The following is a 14,471-nucleotide window of genomic DNA, read 5'->3' as shown; positions in this document are numbered from 1 at the left end:
TTATCTAGTGGCAAATAAAATAAAACTGCATACTTGATAAGGTTTATGCTTCACTCTTGATCAGTCAGCTTAATCACTGAGTGACTGCTGTGAAGCTGGATGTCATCAGTGCCTCAGTCTAACGTGGAATATTTTTTTCGCTTGAACGTGGATAACTAGCATGTGCCCATGTCAGGATTCCCTCCCTCCAAAATCAAAACTGTGTGTTTTACATAGTCTTTTAGAGAATGATAAAAAGAATTTAAAACCTGGATTCACTTCTGCCAAAGCAGGCTGGAAAACAGTTGTGAGGCGTAGTTGGAAGCAATGACAGAAAACTCAAGCTAAGTGCTACTTTTATTTTTAGTGACAGTCAAAATTAAGAGGAGATTAGTCTTGAGTTTTCCGCTCTGAAGTGCAGTTACTGACATCGGGAGTTTGATTCAAATCCGTGAGAGCGATGATTGAAGGTCAAATGCTGGGGTTTTTGTCCTGGTACGATGACAGTGTATCCTCATCATAGGATAAAACGTTGCATTGTACCTGTCTGGTAGGACATCTGTTCCACTTTTTGAGTGAGAAAAGGCTGGTGGTTGTTTGAACCAAAATTCCCAAGTCACATTTCTCATTGCATCTGTAATGGTTTGGGGCACCTGGCCTGTTGAGCCTGTTTTGTCCTCGCCAGGCTGTTCGTGGCCCATCTCTTTCGTGGGCTTTAATGGGTTCTCACTGAAGCATCAGGCCTGTCAGGCCAGCGTGGGTGCTTCAGCCATGGGGTCAGTACGAGTTCAGGCTGGAAACCCTTAACTCTGTGCGTACGATCAATCTGCCTTTCTGCTCAGAAATGTCTCAATTAAATTAACTAAAGCTGAAATTGGATCAGAATTGCTGATAATAATAAGCTTTCTTACGGAGGCAGGATCCACTTGTCATTAGAACTTTTTTTTTTTTTATTGATTTAGAGATTACTGTGGAAGGGAATAGCAGCAGGATCTTTTGAACTAACCTGGAATTGAGATAATGATAAAATACAAGAGTTCGGTAGCAGCAGGAAAATGGAGGACACCTCTCGTGCTGTAGTGGGTGCACGGTTTGTGCCAGCTGAATAGCTACAAGTAGTTGACTTTTTTTCCTTTGCCTGCTTCTTCCAAAGACCTGCTCTGTGCTCTTTCAAGAACAGTGAGGGTGAGCAATCGTTTGGAGAGCACTGTAGAGAAGGCTGAGCATATTTGTGTGCTGTTATTTTTCCATATGTGGTCTATGTGTTGGATTCAAATTTTGAGTGTGGTTATGGTCCCCATCTTCTGAGTTCCTATTTTGCATTTTGATGCTGTGGATTTTATTGAAGGTGAGGCCTCAGTTGATGGTAGTTATGTCTGCTCTGGCAGGTCTGAGTGTGGGAGATGAAGACAGGAAGCAGTTGCATCGAAAGGACATAAACTAAGTTTCTAGGATCTACTTTTATCCAATAAAAGATACTTGGAGTGATAGGAGAGCCTTGAAGACAGGTTTAAAAAGCTTTTATGAATAAGGGAGCTAAATTAATTGTACTATGTCTAGAAAAACTTCACTGTTTTGGTTCAGAAGGTGATACATTCAGGTACAACTATTGCAAACTTCCAGAACTGACTCTTGCCAGTCAGAGAAGGCAGTGCTGGAGGGGCATTTTTGCAGAGGGAGTTGCTGTATGGTAATTGGAGGACAAAGATTTGGTAGTTCAGCCGTGTGGTTGAATACATGCCAGCTTTTAACTGTGGTATGTGGATCCTGCTGATGTTTCCAGAGGCATTTGGAATGGCAGCAAACTGGTTAGCCAAGTGTGGGAGGATCATTGCTGGGGAAATGCTCTCTGTGAAATTTCCAGCCTTTAAGGGAATGGAAAGGAGGTTTTTTGTCTTCCTTTAAATGTGACGGATGCCAATCAAGTGGAGAAATGTTAAGACTTTTTTTGCTTTTTCTTGGAATTGATGTGAGATTTCGATTCCAGTGGTTTTGAATAATTTCAACTCCATGTTTCTCAGCTTCCATGACGAGGATATAGCATGATGTTGATGTAGCAGTGAGGTACCTTAACTGCATCGTGGCTTTTGGAATGTGGTCAGTTGCATTGTTACTGCCTGGATTAATGTCTTTGTTTTTCTTTCTTGTGGTTGGAAGGTCTACAAAGAACATGTAGAACCTCCTGTGCCATAAGGCTCCCTGGTTTTATTTTTTTTGCTAGAGAAAGAATCTGAAAAAGTGATCCTAGGCTGTCTGATTTGTTCTCCCTCTCTCCACCTTCCATGTTGTGTGCCTTGTTTTTATTAAATTGAAAAAATTTATAAGAAGTCCACACACGCTTAAAGATAGGGTTCCTCTTGCTGCCAAGGGTCAGTACAAGCTCTGAGAGTTCATCATTGGGCTGAGGAAGGGTTTGGTACTGGCTCTTGTCTTGGGGAATGCTGCTCCAGTGTGTTACTACAGAAAAATCTCTTAGCACAGCATGTGGGGAACTAATTTGGCATTCTACATGTTTGTTGACTACCTGTATGAGAAGAGAATACCAGGAAGAAGTTATTCTCTGAAGTCTGGGATGAGTTAACCAAAGATTACTCCTTCCTAGTGAGTGACGTGATTTTCAAGACCTTTATGTGCAAAACCTGAGATGATACAAGTCCTAAGTCTGTTGATTTCAATCGTAGATAACATTTAGAATTCTTGGATAATGAAAGAGCAGTATAAAGATACATTTGGGCATTGTGTAATGTCTTGTCCCATTCAGGATCTAGACCAGGACAGACATGCACGCTGTTCGCTCCCCCTTCGTGTTATCTCTAAAGGCTCAGAGTATTTGCTTCTGCTGGAATGTCTTCAGCTGGGCACGCTCCTGACAGAGCAGAGAGGAAAAGGAGCTATAGGAGTTCTTGTTCTTTCTTTATAATGATTCATTTCTGTTCCCTTCTCTGTTGGGAGACAAGTGGACAGTCCTTGGGCAGATTAAATGTCTCTGAACATTTTGGCAAAGTAAATAATACCTGCCCGATCTGGGCTTAGATGAAAGCGGGTGGTGTGCCAGGAGGTATACATGGCTCTAGGGTGGAAGATTGGACCTTGAGCTATACCTGTGTTGCCAGCAACAGTGGTGCTTCCAGATGCTTGCCCCTGTGTATTCACTAGGTGGTGAGAGACATGGCAAGCAAAACATAATAGTAAATATTGTCCACAAAGTACAGCTGGAAGGAGTTTTTGCATGTACATAGGATGTCTGATCTGTTTCTGCTGGATAGTAAAAAAAAAAATTTAAGAAGAGTAATTTGTAGGTAAATGTGTGATAGTTCTGTGCAGCAAGGCCTCGTACCTGCTTTCTCCAAATCCGTCTCTCCCTGGCTGATTGAAAAGATCCTTTAGTCATCCTCTCCATTTTTGTAGTTTATTTGGTAGCATGCATACATCAGAGTGTTAATGTATGTGGCTTTGTTAGTGCAGTAAATGTGGCCAGGTTAGGTCCACTGGCAGCTTGGAGTCCTGAGTTACCTGCCAGGTAGGGTTTGAAAGAGTAGGCAGAAGCGTGAATGCTGTGGAAATTGTAGGCACGCAAGCCAACCCTGCAAGCAGATCCTGACAGTTCTGCTTTGGTTCTTGGGGTCCTTTTGCAGGCATCCTCCTCTGTTCACAGGCTGATGTGAGGTACCTTGTCCCTGCAGCAATTACTTCCCTCATCAGGGTCATTTATGGGTCTCGGGCTTCTTCCTCTGCTGACCATCAGGAGAAAATGTGACCACCCATGACTTGAGGAAACTGATCTGTAGAGAGGGTATTGACGGAGAGGTTGCTCATCTTGAATGGATTCTTGCCTCTCTGCTCTTTGTCACGAAGAACCCATTAGCAGCCCCTTACGCAGGAGGATAATCTGCTGGTGCTGCATCATTTGATTAATGCAAGACATCTTTTTGGGGTGCTGTCTCAAGGTTGTGTGATGGAGTGATGTTTCTGGAGGTCTGAGAAAGGTAGAGTTATTTGACTAGAAACTCACTATAAATCTTGTTAAGTTGCATTAAACTTACTGATGGTGCATTTCGAGCTTGCACTGCTCTTCTCTATGTACCTGGCGTTCCAAAAAGCAAAGATAAAAAAAAAAAAAAGTGTGCAAGTTTAGGCATCATTGGTGTCTGAACTGCTCACTGTTAAATTTGCACCATGTCCTATCAATTTTCCTGTTCAGTGATGCCATGAGAGTGGCCACACCAAAAAGGCAGTCGGTACTCACCTGCAAGTCTCTTCTAAAAGTTGGTTTATCGGCTGGAAGTGTTGCTCTTGAAAGAGGGGGAGGAGAGGAGAGAGAAATGCTTACCAAATGCTCTCAGCTTGTTGCAAACAGAAGGCAGTATTTACTTTATATAAGCCCCCTTTTCTGTCTATTGCACAACTTCTGTCATTTTGTTTGCTTATGTAAAAAAAAAAAACCCACCACCCCAAACAAAACAACAAAAACCCCACTAACAAAACAAACCACAAATAACCAGAAGAGAAGGTGGCTTTAGTGAGTAATTTTCTCCCAGTGATGATATTCTAGATTGCTTCGAAGATGTGTCCTCAATATTGAATTTTGGGTCTGTGTAATGAACTTCATTGATTGCTTGAAATGGATCGGCTGGGGTGCTGTGCTCTGGGTAATGGCGTGTCAGCTTGATACATATTCTAATGCTCTTGGCCGGGACTGAATGGAAGTTACTCAAGTGAGAATTTCCCGATGACACTAGAGCCTGAAAATGGGCGTTGTGCAATATGCGTGGTTACAATGAAGCAGCTTTACTGGAATACAACAAAAAGACTATGTTCTTAGGTTAAAAAAAAAGAAAAAACAAAAGGCAGTTTTGCTTGTTTTACGTAGGTGATTAAGGAACTTGAACTTTTTTTTACATAAAGGCCATTAAAGTATCCTTTTGAAATCATTGTAGTGAGTAATTCTTACACTGCATTAACAGTTCTCCCAGTGAGCACGCACAAACTAAACCCACATTTTTCAAATTCCTGCATGAGTGCTATTTCTGCAGTAATGAGAAAGCCTGGATTTGCTGGAATGGACAGACTTCATCTGTGTAAAAGATAAACGGCTACCAAAGAAAAAGCTAGGAAGAACTTTTAATAAGGTCAAGGCACAGGAAGAAATAATGGAAAGATTTCTGGAAAAGGTTCTTGCCTGTTTTGTGATCAAAACCATGTAGGGTATAGCAGGAAGAAACAAATCGGGTTCCCAAGATGATGCAGCATTTGGGATGGAGTGTTTTGGTTCAAGACAAAAATTGAAAGAAGTGGGAATCCTTCATGGGCGATAAATCCAGTGAGTATAAACTGTTGCTTCTCCATCTAACCTGACAGCAGAGAGAGGTAATTCAATAATTGGACCAGTACTTGGCAGGGCTAGCAGATTATAGAGTCTGAGCCTGGGCCCCTCTGTCTCTAACTTAGTTTTGCTGTCTTTTACCGTTTTTCCATGTTCTTGAGAAATACTTGCTTCCTTGATTGACTTTTAGATATCTGTCTCTGGCGTTATAGTTATTTGCAGACTTTGAATAACTCAGATGTTTAGTTTAAGACTCAAGATGTATAGTCATGATTCCCAGAAAGACTGAATGACTTTGAAAAGAGACTGGGAAGCTTTCTCATTCATGGCGATTATCAGCTGTTCAGAAAACTCAGCGTTCTTTTGTCGCATCATTTCCATATGCCTCTGATTTCTATATGAAAAAATAAAACCAACCCCAGACCTGTAGCTGAGAGGTAGCCTTATGTAGCCTGTGAATTTCTGGACTGAATTTTTGTCATTCTGTGACAATGGCAGTCTGTGCTGCTGTGCATACGAATTCTGAGCAGAAAACCAGGCCAGAGAAAAGGTAAGGGACAAACATCTGAACCTTGTCTGTCTCTGAGCAGGCTATGCTATTGCCTTACATCGGTTTACATCTCATGAAGTTAGGTGTCAGTATTTATAGAGTTAGCTGCAGCATTGGTACCTCTGTAGGATCGCTTTGATTAGATATAAATGACCATTCTGGGGGCAGTGACTTTGAGAATTCAGAGAAGTCTGAAAGGATCTTTGTGTGTAATAGTTTCTCAGAGATGCTAAGACTAAAACATTAAATCTTTATATATAAAGGCTCCAAGTGCTTATTAGCTGTCAATGCTGCATTCTGGTTTTAATCTTTATATTTGAGCATTAGTTGGTGTGTGGAATCCTGTAATTGGGTCAAAATACTCTGATTATGTGTTTATAGATTATGTGCCTATAAATGTCTTGTGATCTTTAAAGAGGAAAGAAGCCATACGAGTTTTGTTTTGAAGTATACGTGTCTAGTTTGCAAGGAAACTGCTCTTTGGGAGCAGTAGTAAAATATGTCATAAGGGAGTGGATTATCAACAGGTTTTTGGGTTTCTCTGTTGTTAGGGAATTTTTTTTTTTAGTGAAGACCTGTGTGTGTGTTTGGCTTCAGTGAGTTGCTGCAGGCCCTTCACATTTCTGATTACATTATTTTTTTTTATGTATTGCTTAATTTGGTTTTGTCTTGACACACTGATTGATTCCTGCGTCTTCCTGTAACCAGCTCTGATTAGTGAGTAGGCACAAATGATAGCAGGATTCCCGGCTGTCAACAGGCCTTCTCCTAGCAAGCTGCTTTTTTTCTGGAGCAAAGCCTCTGCTTTGCTAGGTCAGGAAGAGTTTTGCAAGACCTGTTCTGCTACTTCGTGACCAACCAGTTCTGCTGCTGCTGAAATCTGGAAACTAGCTGCTGATCCCATGAGCATCACACTGTTTTCATTAATTAAATGCCACTATGAAGTTGAGTCCTTGAATTGGTGATCCATCAGAAATCGTGTATTCAGGGGAATGTTACTTTTATTAGCCTGATGGTTTGGTATTTGCCTCGCTTATAGACAGGCTTCATTTTTGCTCTCCCTGTCCGGTTAGAGTCACTCTGGTTTGGGCTGGCAAAAAAGTGCTGCATTTTCTAAGCTGGGAAGGACTGTCCGAAAACACTTATCATTTCACTGGACTGCAGTAGAAATTCTTCTGACAGTTCTGTCAGGGATGGGAAACTTCCAAGGGAAAAGCATGTGTTTATTTCCAAACGCATGGAAGCACATGGTTGGTATCCCTGAGGTTGAAGCCATGTATTCTATTTTGTTGGAGCAGCAGAAGAGTTATCACCCTTGTACTAGTGTTAGGGAGGCAAGGCTGTCTTTATTTGCTAGCTTTGCAGCTGGGCTGCACATCTCCAGTTCATGGCAGTGCCTGCGTGGCACAACTTTGCTTAGCAGAAGGCTTATAGAGATACTTACTCCTTCCCTGCCTCTGAGACTTTTCATAAATGGATAGGACCCACTTCTGTTAAGATGTTTTTATTCCCCCTCACTTTCTGTCTTCCTCCCCCAGAGGTGGCCCGAGTGTTTTAGAAACAACATAGTCAACTGGAGCTCATTGAATAATTCAGCTGTTGCCTGAAGTGATAGTAAAACGAGGACGACCCATTTGATAAATCAACCAGAGCTAAAAGCTCTGCGGTTTGTAAAAATGTTCATCTGCCCTCCCTTTGAACTACCCGAATTTCTCTTGTGGAACACATTTTTTACCCTCTCAGTTGGATTTTCCCTGCTCTGGAACGGTGCCTGATCTACCTGCGGGTTATTCTTCTAAGATGTGTCTGTGAAGTGGATCCTTTTCAGAGAATCCTGGCGGTGTTGCTTCAGCAGTGTGGGATGTTGTGAACCGTTCTCTCCATCCACACAGTGTTCCTGGCTAGCTGTCCTCTCTCATGGTCGCATCTTAGTATTCCCTGCTGAGGGCTTCTGAGATGTTCTGTCAAAGCCACTGCTGCAGCAGGAGCTTCCCAAGAACTACCACTGTTGCCTCTGGGGTTCCTTGGCCATTTTTAACCCAAGAAATACAGATATTTTGGGGGCTACTGGAGTATGCCTTCTGAAGCAGTGAAAAGTGGCCTATCCTTTTCATATATGCTTTTACTTTTCTTTAAATAAATAAGAATTCTCTAAGTGCTCTTTATTTCTTATTTGTGCATTGTGCCTCTGTTGTCTAAAGCGGATCTAAATGCAAAGTACTGTCTTTAAGGGGCATTGCACAGAAATATGACTGTCATGGGAAGTTCATAAATGTCTTGCTAAAGACATTCTTCTGTCTATAGTGTCTGTCAGACTTTTATTTAATCCCTTTGGACAGGCGCTTGCCAGTACATCAGTGTGTTACTGTATAAATTGCTTTTTCATTGTTGCTGTAATTGTAAAATAATCCCTCTATTATACCCACCCAATGATGACTGCATTATCTTTCTGCTGAGCTGCAACATTGCTTGGTGCCTGGTGGTGTCCTGCCTGTTGAAATGAGAGGTAATTATTAAATTGGCTTTTCAGTTGTGGCTTAGTTGAAAAACTGGCGTAGTCATCAGTAGGAGAGATTTGCTACGTGCCTTGAAACAGCATCATCTCCCTTGTAGTTTATTGCCTTTTTTCTTTATTTAATGGCTCCTGCTTCTGTCTCTGCATCTCGGCTCATGCTAACCATATTAGGTTACTGAGCTTTGTGTTTTGGAGACTGCTGGGGGTGAATGTGTGAACACTGCTGTGTATAAATAAATGATTGCATGTTTAAAATTAAGGTCTGGGGAGAAATGATCCTTTTGCTTCTCTTGCCTGTTTTGACTGGAGAGCTGAATTAGCAGCTGAAACGTGTGCTGTGGTGTGTTAAACAGCATCGAATAGGAGGCTACAACGATAATACTCTGGGGACAGGCTGCTGGGGTTGGCACCTTTCAGCACTGAGCCCAGAGCAGGCTTTGCTGTTCTGTTGTCAATGCTGCGGTGGTGGCTTTTTCAATAAAATTTTGTACCCTTTGAAGCATCCCAAACCTCTACCTTAATCAAGAGATAAAGTGCAAGGTAACACTGTGCTTGATTGTTTTCAAGAGCTTTTGGCTATTTTTGTTTTCTGCTGTGTTTATTTATTTTGTAAATGGTTGAATGGCTTTCTCTTTAGCTGTAAGGCAAAAAGCTTCCCGTTGCTGCTTCTTCCTGGGGCTTCTTCCCCAGCCCCTTCTCACAAGTGTATTCAGAACTAAATGAAAAAAAGCCACTGGGTGTACAAGTTGATTTCTCTTGAAACACAATCAAATTCAGATTACTTACTCCAGATGTAAGCTAGTGAGACTGAACAGCATGTCTGGATTTTCTCGTATCTGTATCTTCTCTCCAGGTTGGGATCTCCTTGTGTGTGCTGGTTGGTGTGCTGTCTCAGCAGCCTGGGGGTTCAGAAATGGCCCAGGTGCAGAAGAGAAGTTGACCTAAGTTTGAAGAGTTAAAAAAGTGCAAAGAAATTAAAGCATCTCATGTCTCTTAGTGCACTTTCTGTACTTGAGCCTGGAGAGAACTAAAGCTTTTGGTTTTCAGGATCTTCTGTAGAACCACCAGTGTTACAAGTAATTCAAGTGAGTACCAAGCTTCCTGAAGAGATGCAGATAACTTTTCAGTGACTGCTGATGGTGTGGTCTCTTGCCATGCAAAGCCATCATTGCAAAAGTCATGGTGGAAAAGTTGCCAACATCCTGGCTGTGTGATGGGGAAGGACTGGGGAAGGGTGAATTGTTGCATAATAGAAAGCCAGAGATCATGCATCCATGCTTTAGAGACTCTTCTTGCCTTAAACCACCCCCACCTCTGCTGGTAAATTAATATCTCGCCCCTCACCCTCGAACAAAATACTGTGACTTTGTTCAAGAGGGAGGTAATAAATAAAGCAGAGTCAAACTGACGTAGGAAGGACATGAAATACTAGGCTCCTTCCAGTTGGTAGTTCTGAGTGCTTCTCTTGTGAATGAAGCTTCTGCTGGCCGTGTTTCACTGTAGGAGGAAAGGGCAAGAGACTAGCCTTGAGGTGCTCCGTCTCATGTCTACCATCAGGATGATTTGGAGACCATTTCTTGTTTAAGAAACTACTTTAGAGGAAAATAGCTGATTTAGAGGTGATTAAGAGTGTATTTTCCAAAGAGAGGTCAGGGATGTTTTGGTTTGGTTTTAAGCTCCGTTTAAAAGTAAGCGTGCCAGTTTGCACAGATCAGCTTTAATTTTATTTGCCTCATTTGCCATACCAGTAGCAAGATATGGTATCAAATGTATGACCAGACCAAGTCAAGAAATTCGAAATGCATCCTAACTTATTTTCTGCCTTGCACATTTTTGAGGTTAGCGAAAGGCTCGCTTGATGTGTGTTCAGATGAGCAGGGGAAGTTAAACTGTTTTCCCCTTCCCTTCCTCTTCCCTCCCCATGATAGACTGATATGCTTTGTGTTCAAATTACACAATGTACTTTAAAGGTCTCTGAAGTAGACAACAGAATTGGTCTCAACTGTGCTTTTCAAAAGAATATATGTGAATGCTTTTTTTTTTCTATTAAGAAACTGAAAACCTGTGTTTTTTTTCGTTCCTCTGCTACTGAAAGACTGTGCTTGTCCTGATGGAAAATACTTTGTGTTACTATAGGACAAAACATCCAGGATATATGATTTTCATACTATATAATCTCGATGCAATCATGTTAAGGTAATTGTCCTCTGGAGTTACCATATTGAGGAATCTGGCTTCTATGGGGTTAAGAGCATCAAAAGATTATTATGTGTTTTATGAAGTGGTTTGCTGTTGGAGGTGTTCGTACAGAAACTGGCTGAAGTGCAAGCCATCCTTACGCTCACGCCAGCCGGCGTTTGCTCGTGCACACAAGTCACTGTAGGTGCTGTTGTGGAAGCTGATTCTAAAGCACTTTCCTCCATCTTTTGTCACCTCCTTAGACCACGGTTGCCCTATTCATGCTTTCCTGTGCGTAGGACATGAAATCTCTCATTAGTTGAAGTGTTTGCTTATTACAAGCAAAATACTACTTTTGTACTGTAAAGGACTGTATTCCTTCCACATGCGCAGCTGCTAACACTGTTGGGAGAAACACTGGGTGTCAGCAGAGCTCAGGTGCTTTTGAAAATGTTGCCAAATAAACTAGAAAGAAATATTTCAAGCTTGAAAAAAGTCAAGCCAGTAAGTCTAGGGCTACCTAGTGACTTATTTCATCTGCCTCAAATCAAAGAAGTTTTATGGATATCATTCAACCACTACATAAATAACTAACTTGTAGAGCCGCCGTTTTGACCAACAAAATGGCTCTTTGCTGTGGACAGCTGGTACTGGCCTGTCAGTCTGTCAGACAGACTGCTGTTCTGTGCTTGGCTTTCCAACAACACAGGGCCGTATTTGGGTAGGTTTCTGTATGCCACTCCTGACATCTTTCAAATGCAAAAACATTTTATTTCAAAGCTTGGGATGTATCTTCATGCTAAGGTGGTAGAGTGATTAGGATGGCTCAGTTGGAGAACAGTTGCTCTGGTTTTGTGGGAGAAGGATGTGGTATTTCTAAAGGGAAAAGGATGATGATGGTGTTAGACCAGCAGCTATTTGGCTGCCTGCCTTGCAGCCTGCCAGCAGATCCCGTTGCACAAGGCACTCTCACCAGCACAGCAGATGGGCAGACCAGTGCCGTGGTGAGCCGCGTAGTAACAAGGAGCGATTGCTTATAGTGAACCACATCTATTGATGAATTAACACAGAAATCAGTAGCAGGGGTGCAGTGAAGAAAAAAATAGTTTTTCTCGGAAGGATCACTATAAAGTAAAAAGCAGGAGTGAGCTGGTGAGCTACCAAAAAAAAAAACCTAGAAGAGACTTTATAAGAGAAGCGTGCAAGTGCATGTGCAACAGACATTCGGAATTGGCTGTAAGAGTAGAAAATCTACAGAGTAATGGTGTGTTTTGCAGCTGTTGATCTAAGCAGGATTCATGTTCACATGACTGGGAGAATTCTTTAAGCTTTGTTCTTCTTATGACAGCCATGCTTTTCTTCATGTCAATGTAAAGAAATAGCAGGGTTTGAGATTTGACCTGTGGAGCAGAGCTGGCTTTAGTTTGGAGACTAGAGGAGGACTTTTTCGTTTTTCTGAGAAAAAGGTTTTTTAAATCACATGGGTGATCTGCAAGAGGAGGAAATATGTGAAAAGTACGTCTTTCGTAGTGAAAAGTACGTCTTAGTGTTGGGATTGAACTTCAGGACTTCAATCCAATGGAAAAGGCTTCTCTTGGTGTGTAGGAATAAAAAACGCGGGACAGGGAGTTTCTGAAATACTTGATCTACCTATGTAGATAGGGAGTTTTCACTTGCTTGCCAACTAAAAGGTGAGAACCTCTTTAAGCTGGATTGTTGTCTCCTTTGTTGTTTGCTTTTCTGCCTTCCTTTGTTGTTATTCCATACTAAAGAATCTGAGAGATGATTGTGTTGATACTTCCCAGGAGCAAAGAAGCTGCTATTAATAGAGCACCTTCGGGCAAAAATTGAGGTTAGACTTTGTAGAATTGGAACTGAGACTCTACAGATAACCTGAACTTGAACGCTTACAGGTCATACAGCTTCTTGTAAAGAAGATAAGCATATCTGTTTGCCTCTATAGATGGATGCCGTTGGGTTAGTTGCTATACATCTGTGTTCCCCAGGCTCTCCGTTAGGCCACTGGTGGAGTCAGGTGTCCCACTTCAGCGTCCTGTTCTCTATACCTCTCTTAAAATGAGCAATCCCTGGAACACAGGGCAGAGCAGACCCAGGTGTGCTAAGAATGGCTGTGACGGACAGTAGGTTGTAGGACTGAGAAGTGAGGTGGTTTATTTTGGCCCAGTGCCTTTGATTGAAAGGGGCTGGTAATAAAAACTCTTCAGGCAGAGCTCCTGTGAATTGTATTTGATGGTTGTAAAAGGTGGTTGTGACAGGGGAGGAAGAAATGGCTTCATGCTGATGTATTGGTTGAAGAGCTGACTTTTCAGAGTTACTAACTGGGAGGCTGAGAGCTTTAGGCATGTACTGAAGGAGATGAATGTTGGGCATCAGATGCTAAGATAGGATGGACAGTGACGAAGTAGAAAGAGAATGCTGTTTGAAAGTATCAAAGGAGATTAGAACCGCTGTGCTATAGAAAGTGGTAGGTGATGTTGCGAATTTAAGAAAATTGATGAGATACTGAGGACAGTGCGTGTTTTTGACATGGGGAGCGCTTATGAAAAGTTTAGCAACAGCATCTGAATTGTAGCTAAATGGAAGGGAAGAGGAAAAGATGAGGAAAGGCTTCAGGGCTGTAGCTGGGCGCATCGTGCTGGTGAACTTCAAAGGACTGTATTTTGGTTTGGTCATTTCACTATTTAATACTGGTATGTTCTCACTGCCATCAGAGGGAGTTGCTCTCAGTGTTCATGGGAGAGCTGCGGTTTGAAGTCCTGTGAAGTTATTCCTTCATATTAGAGTCCAACACCATTTTGCATTTTAGCAGGAGCCTGAAGTGATATGCAGCATCTGTGTAGAGCATTGCTGAAATTCCTGATAAATGAGTTCCAGAGGCAACCTTCCATTTGTGGGACATTTCACAAAATCTGCTGCACAATAAGAAAAAAAATTTATCAGGCTGGCTCTTCAGTGGCCTGACAAGTTGAAGAATGGGAGACTCCTCTTTGGGTGATGGGAGAGACAGGAGTCTGTCTGTCAGCCACTGATACACTGGAGACTGACTGGCTGTTGCGGACAACTAAGCTCACATAAGCTCAGCATAACTGGAGGCATTGAAACCCTGGGGGGATAAGATGTTGATAGTCGGTGCCTCAGTTTCCTCTTCTATGAAACAAGTATCCTTTAAAATGAATGCAAGGTTTGAACTTCTTAGGACATAGACAAGGTGGTGATTGTGAGCTGTAAAATGCTGTTGGAAGGTGGTTGAATTATTTCAAGTTATACAATGCGAATGAAAACGGCCTTTGTGTGCCTGGGACGTGTCCTGCAGTATTGGAGAGCTGTTGCTGTCCCCACTTCATAGCAAGGTCACTTCTGTCAATACCATCCAGATGTGGATCCTCAGGGTTTGTCTAAACGTGGTTTTCACTGCATGGTGTTAATAGCTGTTACGCTGGCTCCCAGCAGGGTCCCACCCTTGTGCTTTCACCTCCGTGTTTATCCACTTTTGCTACCCTCCCACTGCTTACTATTTTTTTTTCCCCTCTATTCAGCTCTCTTTGTTCAGCAATTTTGAGGGAATAAGTCTTGCCTCCTTTCCTCATACGGGAGAGAAAAATAAAAAAACAAAAAAGGAGGGACTAGAAAGCCCATTACAGAGAAGCCGTGGATAGGAACAGACCTGAAAAATTCTACTTTCTAGCAGCAGAGAAGCAGTGTAAATTTTGGAATAGGTCAAACAGTGCAGGGTTAACCATTCTGGAAGTCATCTCATATTAAGATACTTGTGGTATTCAAAATGGATTGATTTAAATGGCGAGAAGCAGGAAGCTCGGGGCCCTGTTCTTGTTCACTGCGTGATGTCACGGGCATGGCAGTACCTGCATAGGCACACGCAGGAGCTGCGAGAGCGCAGGTTCAAG

General features: G+C 42.2%; 1 protein-coding gene across 16 annotated transcripts in view; it reads left to right on the top strand.

Moving 5' to 3' along the window:
• The window catches only part of ARVCF (ARVCF delta catenin family member), a 300,745-nt gene that overhangs the window by 163,153 nt on the left and 123,121 nt on the right, over positions 1-14,471 (top strand). Inside the window, exon 1 of one of the 16 annotated variants that reach the window (XM_075434703.1) lies at positions 5,281-5,299. The exons of the other annotated variants lie outside the window; for them this stretch is intronic. The gene's annotated coding sequence lies outside the window, so the exon portion shown is untranslated. Of the gene's footprint in view, positions 1-5,280; positions 5,300-14,471 lie in introns of those variants that run through there. 16 annotated transcript variants of the gene reach the window in all.

The sequence above is a fragment of the Opisthocomus hoazin genome, chromosome 13 (genome assembly GCF_030867145.1).
Source record: "Opisthocomus hoazin isolate bOpiHoa1 chromosome 13, bOpiHoa1.hap1, whole genome shotgun sequence".
Taxonomy (NCBI): Eukaryota; Metazoa; Chordata; class Aves; order Opisthocomiformes; family Opisthocomidae; genus Opisthocomus; species Opisthocomus hoazin.
The sequence above is the reverse complement of the archived record's forward strand: the minus strand, read 5'-3'. Positions and strand labels throughout refer to the sequence as shown.